Here is a 13,786-nt window from a genome sequence, read left to right on the forward strand (position 1 = left end):
AGGACAGTTCAAGACGCACTGATCGTGATGATCTCGCTCAGCGAAACTTGCCATACATGCTACATGTTTATAGCTACTTGAAGAGCATCAAGGTGCCAATTTAACAGCGAAACGAATCTCGGATAAAAAAAACCATGTTAGTTTTAGTATTAGATTTAGTTTCAGCTCGTAGTCGGCAGCGAGGATAAAAAATTTGCCTTTAGCTTATAAGATATTTTAGACCATAAGGCATTAAATTAAATTGGCTCCGTAAAACATTAATTTGTATTGTGCCGTGTCAAGTAAATGTTGTGAAGCAGCTTTTTTCAAATAGACTCTTTATTATTGTTTCTGATTTCTTTTTATTCACGAGTTATTTTGTTCTCTAGTTTTTGTCATCACTGTTTATGGAAGTTCAATCTTTTTTACCATATTGTTGTGAGAATAATTTTTATACAATATTTCAAAGATGCAGTCTGCGATTGCTGTTTGCCGAAAAAAAAGTGAATTAAGCGAAAAGAGCGCAACTGCAAAACGACGTTCATTAGTTGCTTTGGGAAAATATGTCATTAACAAGCGGTTCCACTTAGTAATGACTCCCCAGAAAGCGTTATTCGCTCGGTAAGAAATCAAAACGAATTACTTTCGCACCATTAAATCCTCCACCGCTCGGTTCGGCTGCGCTCGCTGAATCACTCCCGATCACGCTAAGCGCGCAACCAGGAGTCAACCGTGACCGAACTTTGGTCGGGCTTCCGTGCCCGCTGACCCACGGGGCCGAGCGGGTGGTCGTACAATAATAATCTACCAAACACAACATTCACTAATTATGTTTGGAAATTTACATCCATATGCATACTTAATTAGGAAGGGAAAAGCCGGTCTTCGTCGGTGTCTTGGAGAATTTTCCGCCGCATCGGTAGCATTTCCGTTGGAGCAGAGAACGATACGCCCGGCAAAGGAACCGAAAGTAAAGACGCCGTCCCTACAAACAACCCATCGAGTAGAAGGTAGAAGGCGGCACGTTTCGAGTAATTAAAATTTACGGGGGCAGTTTTCTAACAGCGTCGTAACTTTTGACTGCTACTGCTGGTATTTTATGCACACAAACACTGTGTATCACACAGAGCCTGGCCAAGCTGAGCGAACAGGTATCCCGCAAGAAAAAGTTTTAATTATACCCGGCAACAAAATTTCGGGTTTCAACCTGATATAATCATTGAAACTGTTCCCACCCGGGGAGCAGCGTTTGCTTTTCTATGAAATATAATTACTGGCTATTCGCCTTTTAAGAGTGGAACCCGAGGTGGAAATGCGAGCAGCAATTTTATTAGAATTTACGGTGGAAATTGTTTCAATTTAATTGAATTTTTGCTAAATTATTTTTTTTCGAAAATTTTAATCACTATTATTGATAGCAGTAAATTTAGTTTTCCGAAAAATCTCAACTGTTCTAACGGTGTAAAGAGTGTAAGTTCAACGAACTAACCGTCCGGATACCGGCGTTCATTCGCACCTCTTGTGGCACTGATCCAAATGTCTTATTTATACAGGGCACGACTCGACAGCGATAATAATAACACCATGCACTCTGGCTGAGGCACTTGCAAAATGCTAAACACCGAGCGTTGGAGTTTTCCGCCAACGTACCCCCGGACGACCCAATCATCATCGGCCATTGTTCTTCCACAGCGTTAGTCTACTTTTGCGCGCGCGAATTCGGGTTTCACTGCCATTTGGCCGTGTTTGGTGTGTGCCTGTGCAGAAGAGGAGCTCTCAACGATGTAAAACTGCGCGTGGCCACCAGACCAGGTCGCAACCATTAGCCAATTTGCTTTTCTAATTAAGTCGTCTTCCGCCGTTTATGTCGGACCGGAATCCGGTCCGGGGTGGCAGCACCGGTTTGACTTTTAGTAAGTCTGTTACACGGAAGAGGCGTGACTCTCTAGCCAAGCCATTGTTAACCATTTCTTTCCGTCGGTTGTGCCACCGAAGCGGAGTACCTAGTAGAGATTCATAAATAGAGGTTCGTTATTTGTTCTGAGTTCGCTTGCCATCATAAACATGTCAATTTTTATAGTTATTCTATTGTACTGGAGTTAAGGTATGGCGATGAACGGGTCAACTTCGAAATTCGTTGTTCTGGGAAAAAACTAACTAAGGTTCAGTTCGGCTTTGATTGCTATACTATAGTTCCGGGTCCGGATAATCCCAATTTTCAAGTCGTTTTTTGAATTATCAAACTAGCTCCCAAGTTTATTTATTAAAAGTTAACATTTTTATAATGTTTTTAGGAGCTTTTTTTACCTCTTTGGCGATTCTAGACAAATCCAAAAACTCTGGCAATAGTTTGATGATTTAGTTTTTCTCTGTTTTCAACGACCAGTTAAACTTTGTCTGACAACTTTCGGGTAATTTTTCGTAGCTTTTCGGCTCATTGGGAAATTTGCACGATGATATAAGAGTATTGGATATTTTTTTGCAATTTATTTTCACAAGCTTTCAGTAGTTGAAAAATTTTTTTGACATATTTTTAAGGAATATCGATTTTTTTCAAATTTACATAATTTTTTGTTAACTACTTTTTGACAACTTTGGTGAGCTTTTTCACGCTTCTAAAAACTTTTAAAAATACTAAGCGATATTTTGGCAGTTATTCAACAATATTTGAGACTCTGCCTCATTTTGATTTTTCTTCTGCTGTTTCCCAGTTCTTTGCACCATTCCTCTTTTAATTTTGATTTCATTTCCAGCAATCCAACGGCGACCGTATGACTTTCTTGTCAAGTGCACCGAACAGCGCTGCTTAATGTAGCATCAAATGAATATGAGCGAAAAGTACGCCGCCGGCGGCTCTGTCTTCTTCCTCCTTCTATGACGATGGAAAAGTTCATTGTCATGAATGTCACATCGCTCGTTTTGCAAGTTGTTATTAATCATTAATTCATGATAACATTATTCCCATCGCAAAAGACTCAAGAGCATGGGTTTGTTTCGTATTTTATACGACGTGGAGGTGCAAAATAAATGCGAATTACGTGACAATCGTTTGCCGGTACGAGAAAGGATTGTAGTTCTTTCGTTAGCAATGGGAGTGTCATCCATTAGTGGTAGATATTTTTTCCACGAAATCATACCTAAGCACTAACAAGCAGTTCAAATAGTAATTTATCTCCATCTCTGCTGCTACGCTTGCCCTAGATGGTTTTCTGTTTAGCGAAAGGCTGCTAACCGAGCCAAGTCAGTCCACGTGAAGTCAGTGCAATTTAAACTCTATCAGTCATCAGGCAGCGCGATTCCACGCGCGCGCTCGCTTCGGAAGGGTAGATAATAATATGTAGCTGTCACAGTCTGTCTATCATAAGCTACCTGTTCCGTCTCAATTAGTTTATTACTACCGCACCGACGACGGTTGACGCCATCGTCAACTTTTGACGATAGAAAGCACTAGATTGTGTGCATCGACTTGGCGCTGCTGGTACGAGCTGAAAAATTACATTCCGGGCAAAAATCTCTCGTTAAATGGTGCCAAACGTCTACCACAAACACCGGTAATACATTGTTGCCCCGGTTTGAAATTCAACACTGTTCTTACTGTTTGTGGCTGTTGTGCCCTGCGTTGATTGGATCAAACGATTTGACCTTTGTGGTTGTGCAAAGGCATGCGAAGGCGGCCGGCAGCGTCAGTGTGAAGCCTGTGCTGTGTGCCAGTAACCGAAACCGCAGTTAATTGGGTTTGGCGTTTGATTCGATAAATCACTGATATGCATGCTGGATTTCTGCTGATTTGAATCAACAAGTAACACCAATTTTGAAATCGAATAAGGGGTTATACACCTTTTTGTTCTTGAAAAACGACGAAAGAAAAACCACAGCCCTACCTTAAAGTATTACTTCTGAGAACATTTTCCCTAATCATTGTCGATTGCCGAAAAACTACATAAACGATTTTCTACATCTTTTTTAAGTGTTCTTTAATAACGTTGTCAGTACTAGAACGATCTTGTTTTGATGCACAAAAAGTTATAACGGTAATGCAATAAAAAAAAAAACTAGACACCTTAGAGAAAAATCTAACTTTCCTCATTTTTACTATACATTAAGTTCACTTTTTACGCGTTTTCTACGCGTTTTTTTACGCGGATTCCGGAATTAGCGCGGTTTTTTTACGCAAATTCCGGAATTTACGCGTTTTTTGCACGGATTTCGGTTTCTCTTCACTCGGATTGCGGAATTTACGCGTTTTTTTTACGCGGCACGTATCCCTCGCGTAAAAAGCGACTTTAGTGTACATAACTTCTTACCGATTAACTTTTTTGTTTAACATGGTTTGAAGACAAGTATCGATAAATATATAAGAAACAACTGTGGGTTCATGTTGCTACCTTGTGGAACGGTAAGATACCAGAAAAAATATACACTAGGAGGGTACAAATAAAGAGAATTCAGAAGGAACCAGCGAAATAAATGTAAAAGACATAGAAAAAATACACTACACTACAACCCAAAAGATAACAAAACAAAAAAAAAACAATGGAAAAAATGAAAAAGAAAAGATATTAAACAGAAAGTAAAGAATACCAACCAAAATACAAGATGACAGGCTTAAAGATGATATAAAACAAGGAAGAAAACAGATTTCAAATAGTTTAAAAAAAATAAGCAGAAAAAAAACAAAAAAAATCAACTGACTGTCAAAAGACCAAATATAAAAAAAGGAATGGCTAAGACAGAGAAAAAAAGAGTAATGAATAATAAAAAATAGGGGACGAATAGGGTAAACCAAAAACCAGAATAATAAAAACTGGCACAAAAAAAAAATCAGGAGAAAAAAAATAAAGCAATTAGCTGATTTCAAAATGAAAACAGGGAATGCACAATTATGATAACATCTGAATAGAATGAGCCAAAAATAGCTGGCAAAAATTGAGCAAAAGAAAATAAAACACATGAATTGGCACCTAAAACGTAATAAAATATAACTCCAAACTTTCGTAACCGAAACATCATACAAAAGTAGAAAGGACGAAGAAAATAAAAATAAAATAATGAACAAAACAGAAGAGAAGTGAAAACGGCGCAAAATACGTAGCAAGGTGTGTAGCAAGGGATAGTGGAAACATCATTGGAAGAAAACTAAGATGAAAGAAGCTTAAACTGGAAAAAATAAAAAAGAAAAAATAAAGAAACAAGAAAAATGTAAAAGAAAAAAAAACTGTAAATTTCAACCTCCACCGAATATTATAAAAAGTGCACGAATGAGAAAAAAACAGGCAAACTTAATTGCCAAGAATAATGATAAGCTCTTAGACTATTCAGAGAAAACAAGTTGATGGAACATGAGACATTAAGAACAAAATAGGAACGAAGTATTCGAGAAACAAGTTATAAATTAAAGAAACAAACGGAGTAAGGAAGAATCTACATCTTTTTAGGTGTTCTCCATTGACGTCGTCTGTGCTAACGGAGAACACCTAAAACGATTATTTTTCGATGCACAAAAAGTTTTAACGGCAATGTAATAGAAAAACTTACTAGACACCTTATAGAAAAATAAAACTTTTCGCTTTTTTGCTATATATAACTTCTTACGGAATACAATTTTTATTTAACACGGTTTGAAGACAAGTATAAATATATTAGAAACAACTGTGGTTTCAAGTTGCTACCTTGTGGAACGGCGAGATACCAGAAAAAGCTTACATTAGGAGCACATAAATGAAGAGAATTCGAAAGGAACCAGTGGAATAAATGTGGAAGACATAGAGAAGATACACTACACTATAACCCAAAAAATAAAAAAGCAAAAAGTGAAAAAAAGTCGATGCGAAAAATAAAAAAAAAACAGATATAAAACAAAAAGAAAACAACACCAAACAAAATTGAAAAAAAAATAAGGAAACAGGCATAAAGAAAACAAAAAAAAGAAAGAAAACAGATTTCAAATAAATTCAAAAAAATAAGCAAAAAAAAAACAAAAAACAAATAACCGAGTGTCAAAAAATCAAAAATAGAAAAACAAGTGGCTAAGACAGAGAAAAAACGAGAAATAAAAAAAATATAAAAAAGAGTGCACAACTAGGGTAAAGCAATAAACAAAAATAATGAAAAATAGGATAAAAAAATCAGAAAAAAAAACAAAGCAATTAGTTGAATACAAAATAAAAACAGGGATCGTTTTTATGATAGCTTATGAATAGCCAGAAAATAAATGGAAGACAGCTGACAAAAATGAGAAGCAAAAAGAGATAAAACATAGAAATTGGCGTCTGAAACGTGATAAAATATAACTCCGAAAAGAACACACATAATCTGAAAACAATCGTAACCAAAAAAGCATTTAAAGATAGAATGAACCAAGAAAAAAATTAATTAAACAGAAGAGAGAAGAAAACGGCGCAAAATAAGTAGCAAACTGGGACTATAAACTGGAAAAAATAAAAAGGAATAAATAAAGAAACAAGAAAAATGTAAAAAAAACTGTAAATTTCAACTTCGGTTGAGGTTTATGAAAAATGTTTATGAAATTATGAAAAAGTGCATAAATGAGAAAAAAACAGGAAAACTTAAGTGCCCAGAATAATGATAAACTCATGGGTTTATTCAGAGACAATAAGGTAATAGACAAAACAAAATAAAAACATTGTATCCGAGAAGAAAAAAAAAACTAATTAAAAAAACAAACGGATTTAGAAAGAAAAAAAATGAAAGGTATGATAGTATAAGCTGTGAAAATATTGATAGAAAACCAGCAGTAAATAAACGAATTAAAACCAGCAGAAAAATAAGAAAACCAGAAAAGCAAATGCGAATAGGCACGAATCAGTACAAGAATGGAATATACGAGAGAGAAAAAACGAAGATGAAACAGTAAGGAAGAAGAAAAGATGACAAGAAACTAATAATAACAATGACGAAGTGAAGTTAACCTTTTCTTGTGGTTAATAGCAAGCAAAACAAGGAAAACTGTAAAACCAACAAATCAACTACCACGGCATGAAATAAAGCAAAGAAATAAAAGCAGTAAAAAACGAAGTTGAATAAAAAATAAGTGAAAGAAAGCCGAAAGAAATGAAAAAATGAAATGAGATAAAATCAAATGATACAGAAATAAAATAACAGTGAGGGAGCAAAAAGAAATGATAGCATATAAAAAGTCAGGAAATGGATCCGAAGTACATGACAAGAGTGATTCTGAAAACATCAATAACCTTAAAATAATATTATGGTAGAAAGAAAATAAAATAACAAAAAGATGAGCAATTCCAAACCAAAAGAAAAAAAAAACAATGAAAGAACAGATGACATGACATTGGAATTGTTTTCAACAGGCAAAACAAAAGTTAAAATAAAAAAATAATTAAAACAGGAAAAAGTGAAAAAAAACTTTAAATTGCTTTAACTGGAAAAATATTGCAATAAACAAAATTTAAGTCTCTCGAAAGAGAACGAGGAAACGTAAATTCCAAGAACAATGAGACTTTTTAGAGGAAACAGGAAAGAAGTAAAATTAAATTTAATACAAAGAAAATAGAAGTCAAAGGACAATTGGACTTGCTTTATTTCCAAAGAGTATGAAGAGAACATGGAAGGTGAATGATGCGTAAGAGAGGAATTGAAATAGAAGAAAAACAGAGTTGAAAGCTGGGAACTGGAAGTGAATGTATAAAAGAAGACAATAAAACAATAACTGATTGCATGATTGCATTAAAATTGTAAAAAAATAAGAAACGAATATCACAAACCAATTGGATTAAGGGAAGAAAACAAAAAAAACCAGCTCGTATAATTTAAAGTAAAAACAGGTTTTCAAATTAACAAAAAATAAAACAATGAGTAAATGGGAGTACAAAAAAAGCAACACGTTGTATCGAGTTGGAATAGACAAAATAATATAAAAAAATGAAAATACAGAAAAAAGTGAAAACGGCACCCAGAAATGAATTTTAGGATATAAAGTGAAAATTTCAATAAAATGTTAATAAAAATGTTTAAAAGTACCAGGACAAAAAGCAAAGCGAAGCCTTGGTACTACATTCCGATTCGGAAGTTGACCTTCTGTTTTTTTTATACACAGACTTCGCAGCCGACTGTTAAGTGTATAGGACAATTGCGGGGCTAGCGCTACGATCCTACTGACACTAACAGCCTCTCCCGACTCGAGACTCGAACCTACGACGACTGGGTAGTTGGGCCAGCATCGTACCTCAAGACAATCTGGAAGATTTACCAGGACAAATAATTAATAAAAACTGGACATCAAAAATATATAAAAAAAATCTTAGTAGAAAGGAATCAAATGTTGAAACAAAAAAAACAGTTTAACATCGCAGAAAGTGAATCGAAAAAAGAGGGGGAAAATGTAACAAACAGTAATTTTTGTGCTTTAACATCATGTTTAGAAACAAGAAGTAAACAGAATTATGATAACAAACACTAATAATAACAAAAAGAACCGGAGAAATTAAAAATAATTTACTGAATGTCAAAGAACAAACTAGAAATAAACAGAAAAACTCGAAGTTTAAATAGATAATAAAATTATGAGAAACTGGTGAGACAAAGAAAAAGAAAACAGAGCCAAAATAGACGAGAAACTACAGAGAAAGAAAGGAAAAATTAAACAAGAAGATATGGTTGGGAAAAACCTACAAATGGAATGAAAGCAGAAATAGAAAAAAAAATGATTCAAAAGAAACAGAAAAAAATAACGAAGTAGGAGCAAACAACAAAAAAATATCGAAAAAAAGGATAATAGAAAACAAAACGCAAAAAGGCTCATAATGAATGTGAAACCAACAAATTATACAAAGGAAAAAACAAATGCCGAAGATACAACGGTTAGATATAACATGATAAAAAAGAGACGTAAAAAAAACAAATAAAAATTAAAAGGCAAACGCAGGATTCAAAACGTACAGAAACTCGAGAGAAAAAACCAAATGAAAACAATAAAAGAAAAATTGAATGCAGAAGAAAGTAATTGAACTAGCCTGCAAACAGGTTTAACTGAGAAAAAAATTGTCCGAGATCAAAGTTAAAAAATTCTATCACAAACCTATTAGATAATAGGGAGAAAACAAAAAGGTCGATCGGAGAACCGACTCAGGCTAATCAGAGAAAAGGAACACAAAAAATAATCCAAAAATTAATAAAATATATGTACAGAAGAATAAATCATACGTAAGAGAAATAAAAACGGTGCTAAAAACTATCTCAAAAATGAAAATAGCGAAACATAAACAGAAGTAGTGACATGGTTTGGAAGAAAACCGACATGAAAAAAAACGTTAGGGAAAATGTTGCAAAATTCCAAAACAGACCAGGACCGGAAACGAGAAGGGAAACTGGAGAACAATAATATTAGGAAACAAAAAAAAAAACAATGATAAACTTATGAGACAAAATGGCGAAAACAGAACGAAAACAATAGAAAAGTTAGCAAAGCAACAGTTGAAAAATGCAAAAAATAGAATAGGATAGTAAAAGGGCGATAAACATGGGGAAAAATATCAAAAAACAGCAATTTTCATGCATGAACAACATGTCCAGAAATAGAAGATGAAACAAACACAAACAATAACAAATACGCCTCGAAAACAAGCAATAACTCACTGAATATCAAAGAACAAACAAGAATCAAGCAAGAAAAGCCGAACTTTGAATGAACAATAATATAATGACAAACTAATGGCACAAAGAAGAACGAAGCGAAACAAAAAACCAAGAAGATTACCACAAAAGCACAAATAGACGAAAAATAACCGAGAAAGATGGGGATAATTAGACAAAGAGATAAAGTAGAAATTTCTTGACAAGTAGGTTTAAATCCCTACGAATGATAAGTCCCAATTGCAAAAGCAAACAAATCCTAACAATTGAAATTACAATTTTACTAATAGTGTTGAGAAGTCACCATTTGTGATTGGACACACATATTCATTATTTACTAATATTTATCATAAATACTTATAACTACTAACAAGCCCTCTTGAAAAAAGAGAGATAAAGTAGAAAGAAACCAACAAATAGTTTGACGGTAGAGTCGAAATAAAAATGTAAAAGACAAGTAATACAATAAAAAGCACAAACAGAACACATAATCACGAAAATGTGAAGAATGTAATTTTTGGAATTCAAGAAAAAACAATAGAATAGAAAAAATTTTCTATATCAAATGCAAAAACAGAGTTAAATAAAACGCTTCCAAAAACTAAAAATGAAATGAAAAGATAAGAAAAATGTGGAAAACAGAGTTCTAATAGCAGGGAATTTAAAAAAAAAAGAGAACATAAACTGACATACATAAAAGTTCTATGCATTAAAATAAACAATGCAAAACTAAGAAAAACAACAAAAGTTGGTAGCAAACCAGAAAAACACCAATTAAATTGATAAACTATTTAATAAGATAATAGATAGGCAAACAGCACAAAAGAGAAAAAAACGAGGGTAAAAAATTTAGAAAATAGACAAGAAAACCAGAAAAAAAAACAAAGAAAAAAAGAGACAAAAACTAGAATAAAATAAAAAAGAAGAACGAAAACGAGAAAAAAAATAACATACAAAAAAGAAAACGAAATATAAATACAAAAGGAAAAAACAACAGCAACAATATTCTATAGAATAAGGAAAATATATGAATCTCAAAAAATGTCGAATTGACAAAAAAAAAGAGAGATAAAACAGACTAACAGAGAAAAAATTTCAAACGCAACCGAACAGAATAAAAATTCAAAATAAGAGAAAGATAACAGTAGTGCAAAGAGTGGTAGCATTTGAAAAATCAGAAAATTTGATCAGAATTAGCAGGCGAAAATGGAGAACAAGAGAAAAATTAATAGTAAACTAGATGCAAAATATTGTTAAAATATGGTACACTTAAAGAAAAATGGAGGAATGTGAGAGCTAGGAGAATAATAGGGAGAAAGACACAGAAATGATAGGGAAAATTAAAACCCAGCAAGAACTAACTGAATATCGAAGAGCACACAAGAAACCAACAGAAATAGTTGAAATTTAGATGAATAATAAAATAACGACAAGCTGGATAATGAAGAAAATAAAATAAGAGCGAAAATAATAAAGATATTTTAACAAAAGCACAGATAAAAGGAAAGGAGCATAAAACAAAAAGACAAAGTAGAAAGAAATCAAAGAATAGAATCATTGCAGAAACAAAAATAATAATATCACGGAAAGAAGGAAAACAGAGGAATGATGGCAGAAAGCTAAAATAGCGCAAATAAAAGTTATATGGAGTGATGTAAATTTAGAATGAACAACAAAAGTTAATAGAAAACTGAAAGAACACCGATTGCATTAATAAACCCACGGGATCATAAAAAGGTAATTGAAAAATAAAAACCACAAAAAATCGTTACGAACCAAGGGAAAAATGGGTTATTTAAAAGGAAAAATATTAGCAAAAAACCAGCTTCAAACAAACGACTTCAAATCAGCAGAAAAGATAAGACAAGAAGAGCATCACCAATAAAAAATAGACAGCGAAAAATAAAACAAAATAGGAGAAATAACAAAAAAAAACGTAATTAGAGAATAATTAAAGAAAGAAACTAGTCAACTAATAGCTAACAGACAGAAATTAAATTCAAAACAAGAATCGAACAACACATAAATAAAATAAAAACGAAGATACAACAGAGAGAAGGAAAGATGACAAGAAAAAGAAAAATGCAATAAAAAAAACAAACAGAGAATGAAAAGCAAGGACAGGAATTAAAAAATACGAAAACGAAAACAAGACAAAACGAAATAGACAAAAGAAAAGATAGGTAGAGAGAATAGGAAGTGTGAAAAAACAGAAAAAAATGTTTGAAAAACCAATGTAAAAAAAATACAGTCATACCTCGATATAAGGCAACTTTATTTTTATTTTCGTTACGTTATACATATCGAGATACGTTATATCGAAGCAAACAAATTTTTTTGTTTTGGTTACTCAAATATGCGCGAAAACCCATTTTCCATCACCTATCAGTATTTTAAAACATTTCTTAAGCCCATTTAAAAATATTTTCAGAAGCAAAAAAAAATTTTTTTCAATTAATACACAGGTTACTCAAAGAGGCGCGAAAACCTCTTTCCCATCACCTGTGAATTGTTACTGAAGGATGTGTGAAAACCTATTCTATATCACCTATTAGTATTTCTGAACCTTTCTTATGCCCATTTAGGACAATTTTCGCACTAGTTTCATTAATTTTTAAACTTACTACAAACATTTTTTTTCAAGCAATTTATACCCCGAAAACAGTTGCTGTATCATTTATTTCCAATTTCAATACATTTCCAAAGTTACGTTATATCGAGGTAAAAGTTACGTTATATCGAGGTTGCCTTATATTGAGGTTGCCTTATATCGAGATATTACTGTATAGCATTATGAGGTACGAATATTGGAAACAAAAAACTATGAGCAGTTCAACACAAGACAAGTTGTTATATGCATAAAGTTGTAGAACAGATAAAAGAGATAAAATAGAATTTGAGCTTGACGACCGTACATTTCGTAGTTGCTCCAACGAACAAAGTAGGCAACTTGGGATCAGTTGACCATCTTCAATGTATATCAGTTCAGTAGCTTTCGCTTTATATAGATCGATAACGGCGCCGGCTACATCCTCACGGTCGTTAGGGTGAAGAAGGAAATTGTTAGGAAGAAGGGATAACAATCGTTGCTGTCGGAGACCGAGTTTATGTCTGCATCTCTACGACTGCCACGGAAAGAAAGGGCTGTGTCATCGTGGTAAGTGACGAAATCGAACAATGTTGCGCTCGAAGTTAACTTATTACAAAGCCGAGCGATGAGTATCTTTCTTGTCAAACAGCGAGAATCGTGCGAGTTTCCAGGTATTTAAATATTAGTCTAAAATAGTCAGTGCACAATCATGGTAACGTATAAACAGTCTGAATAGTAATAAAACGCGACAAATTCGAAGAAAATTACCAACAAATAAAAACCAAGAGGAACAACGAGACAAAACACAGAAAAAAGAGGGATAGTAAAAAAAGAGGAGAAACAACACACGGATAGATAAAAAAGTTAAATAAACATAACACAATCACGTTCTTGCACAGAAATATGAAAAGCAAGACAAAGAAAGAGTAGAACGAAACTAGAAAACAGAGACAAAACAAATGATAATAGCAAGAAGAAAATAAAACTCAAAACTATAATACAAAAGAAACGTAGAAAAGAGCACACAAAAAAACAGGAGGAGAGATGACGATAAAAGGAATCGAAAATGGAAATCAAAATTTAAAAAACTAGCAGACAGTGTAGAACAAAGTAAAAACCAAGCACAAGGTGAGAGAAAATAAGATAGAATCAGATCAGAAAACAGGAATATCGCGGAGAGAAAACGAGTGGTAACTAGGAAATAGAGATGAATCATAGGTAAAAATTCGAACGAGAAGAGAAAAAATTTAACCTTAATTAAAAATTAAGATCAAAACATAGATAACAAAATTGAATCAGAAGCAAAATATACTTTCTAAAATTGGGTACAAACAGAAAAACAGCGCATAATAATGGATAAAAACAAGGGTAATCAGAACGAAAAAAAGAGCACGTAGAAGATAAACAGTCAGAAATTTCGTTGAAAATCATACCAACAGAAACGGAATAGTTACAAAATGATGATGATAAAAATGAAAAAGTAATGAAAATAGAAAGAATATCGGAGAATTCAGCTAAAAATAAATTAACTGGTACAAAGAAGATGTAAAAATAGAATGTTTAAAAAAAAGTAACAATATGACGAATTATAATACAAACAAAAAA

At 33.0% G+C, this 13,786-nt stretch overlaps 1 protein-coding gene across 10 annotated transcripts in view; it reads right to left on the reverse strand.

Moving 5' to 3' along the window:
* Positions 1 to 13,786, reverse strand: part of LOC129718514 (blood vessel epicardial substance) — a 209,129-nt gene that overhangs the window by 161,627 nt on the left and 33,716 nt on the right. The gene's annotated exons all lie outside the window — the stretch shown is intronic.

Source organism: Wyeomyia smithii, chromosome 1 (genome assembly GCF_029784165.1).
Source record: "Wyeomyia smithii strain HCP4-BCI-WySm-NY-G18 chromosome 1, ASM2978416v1, whole genome shotgun sequence".
In the NCBI taxonomy this organism is placed as follows: Eukaryota; Metazoa; Arthropoda; class Insecta; order Diptera; family Culicidae; genus Wyeomyia; species Wyeomyia smithii.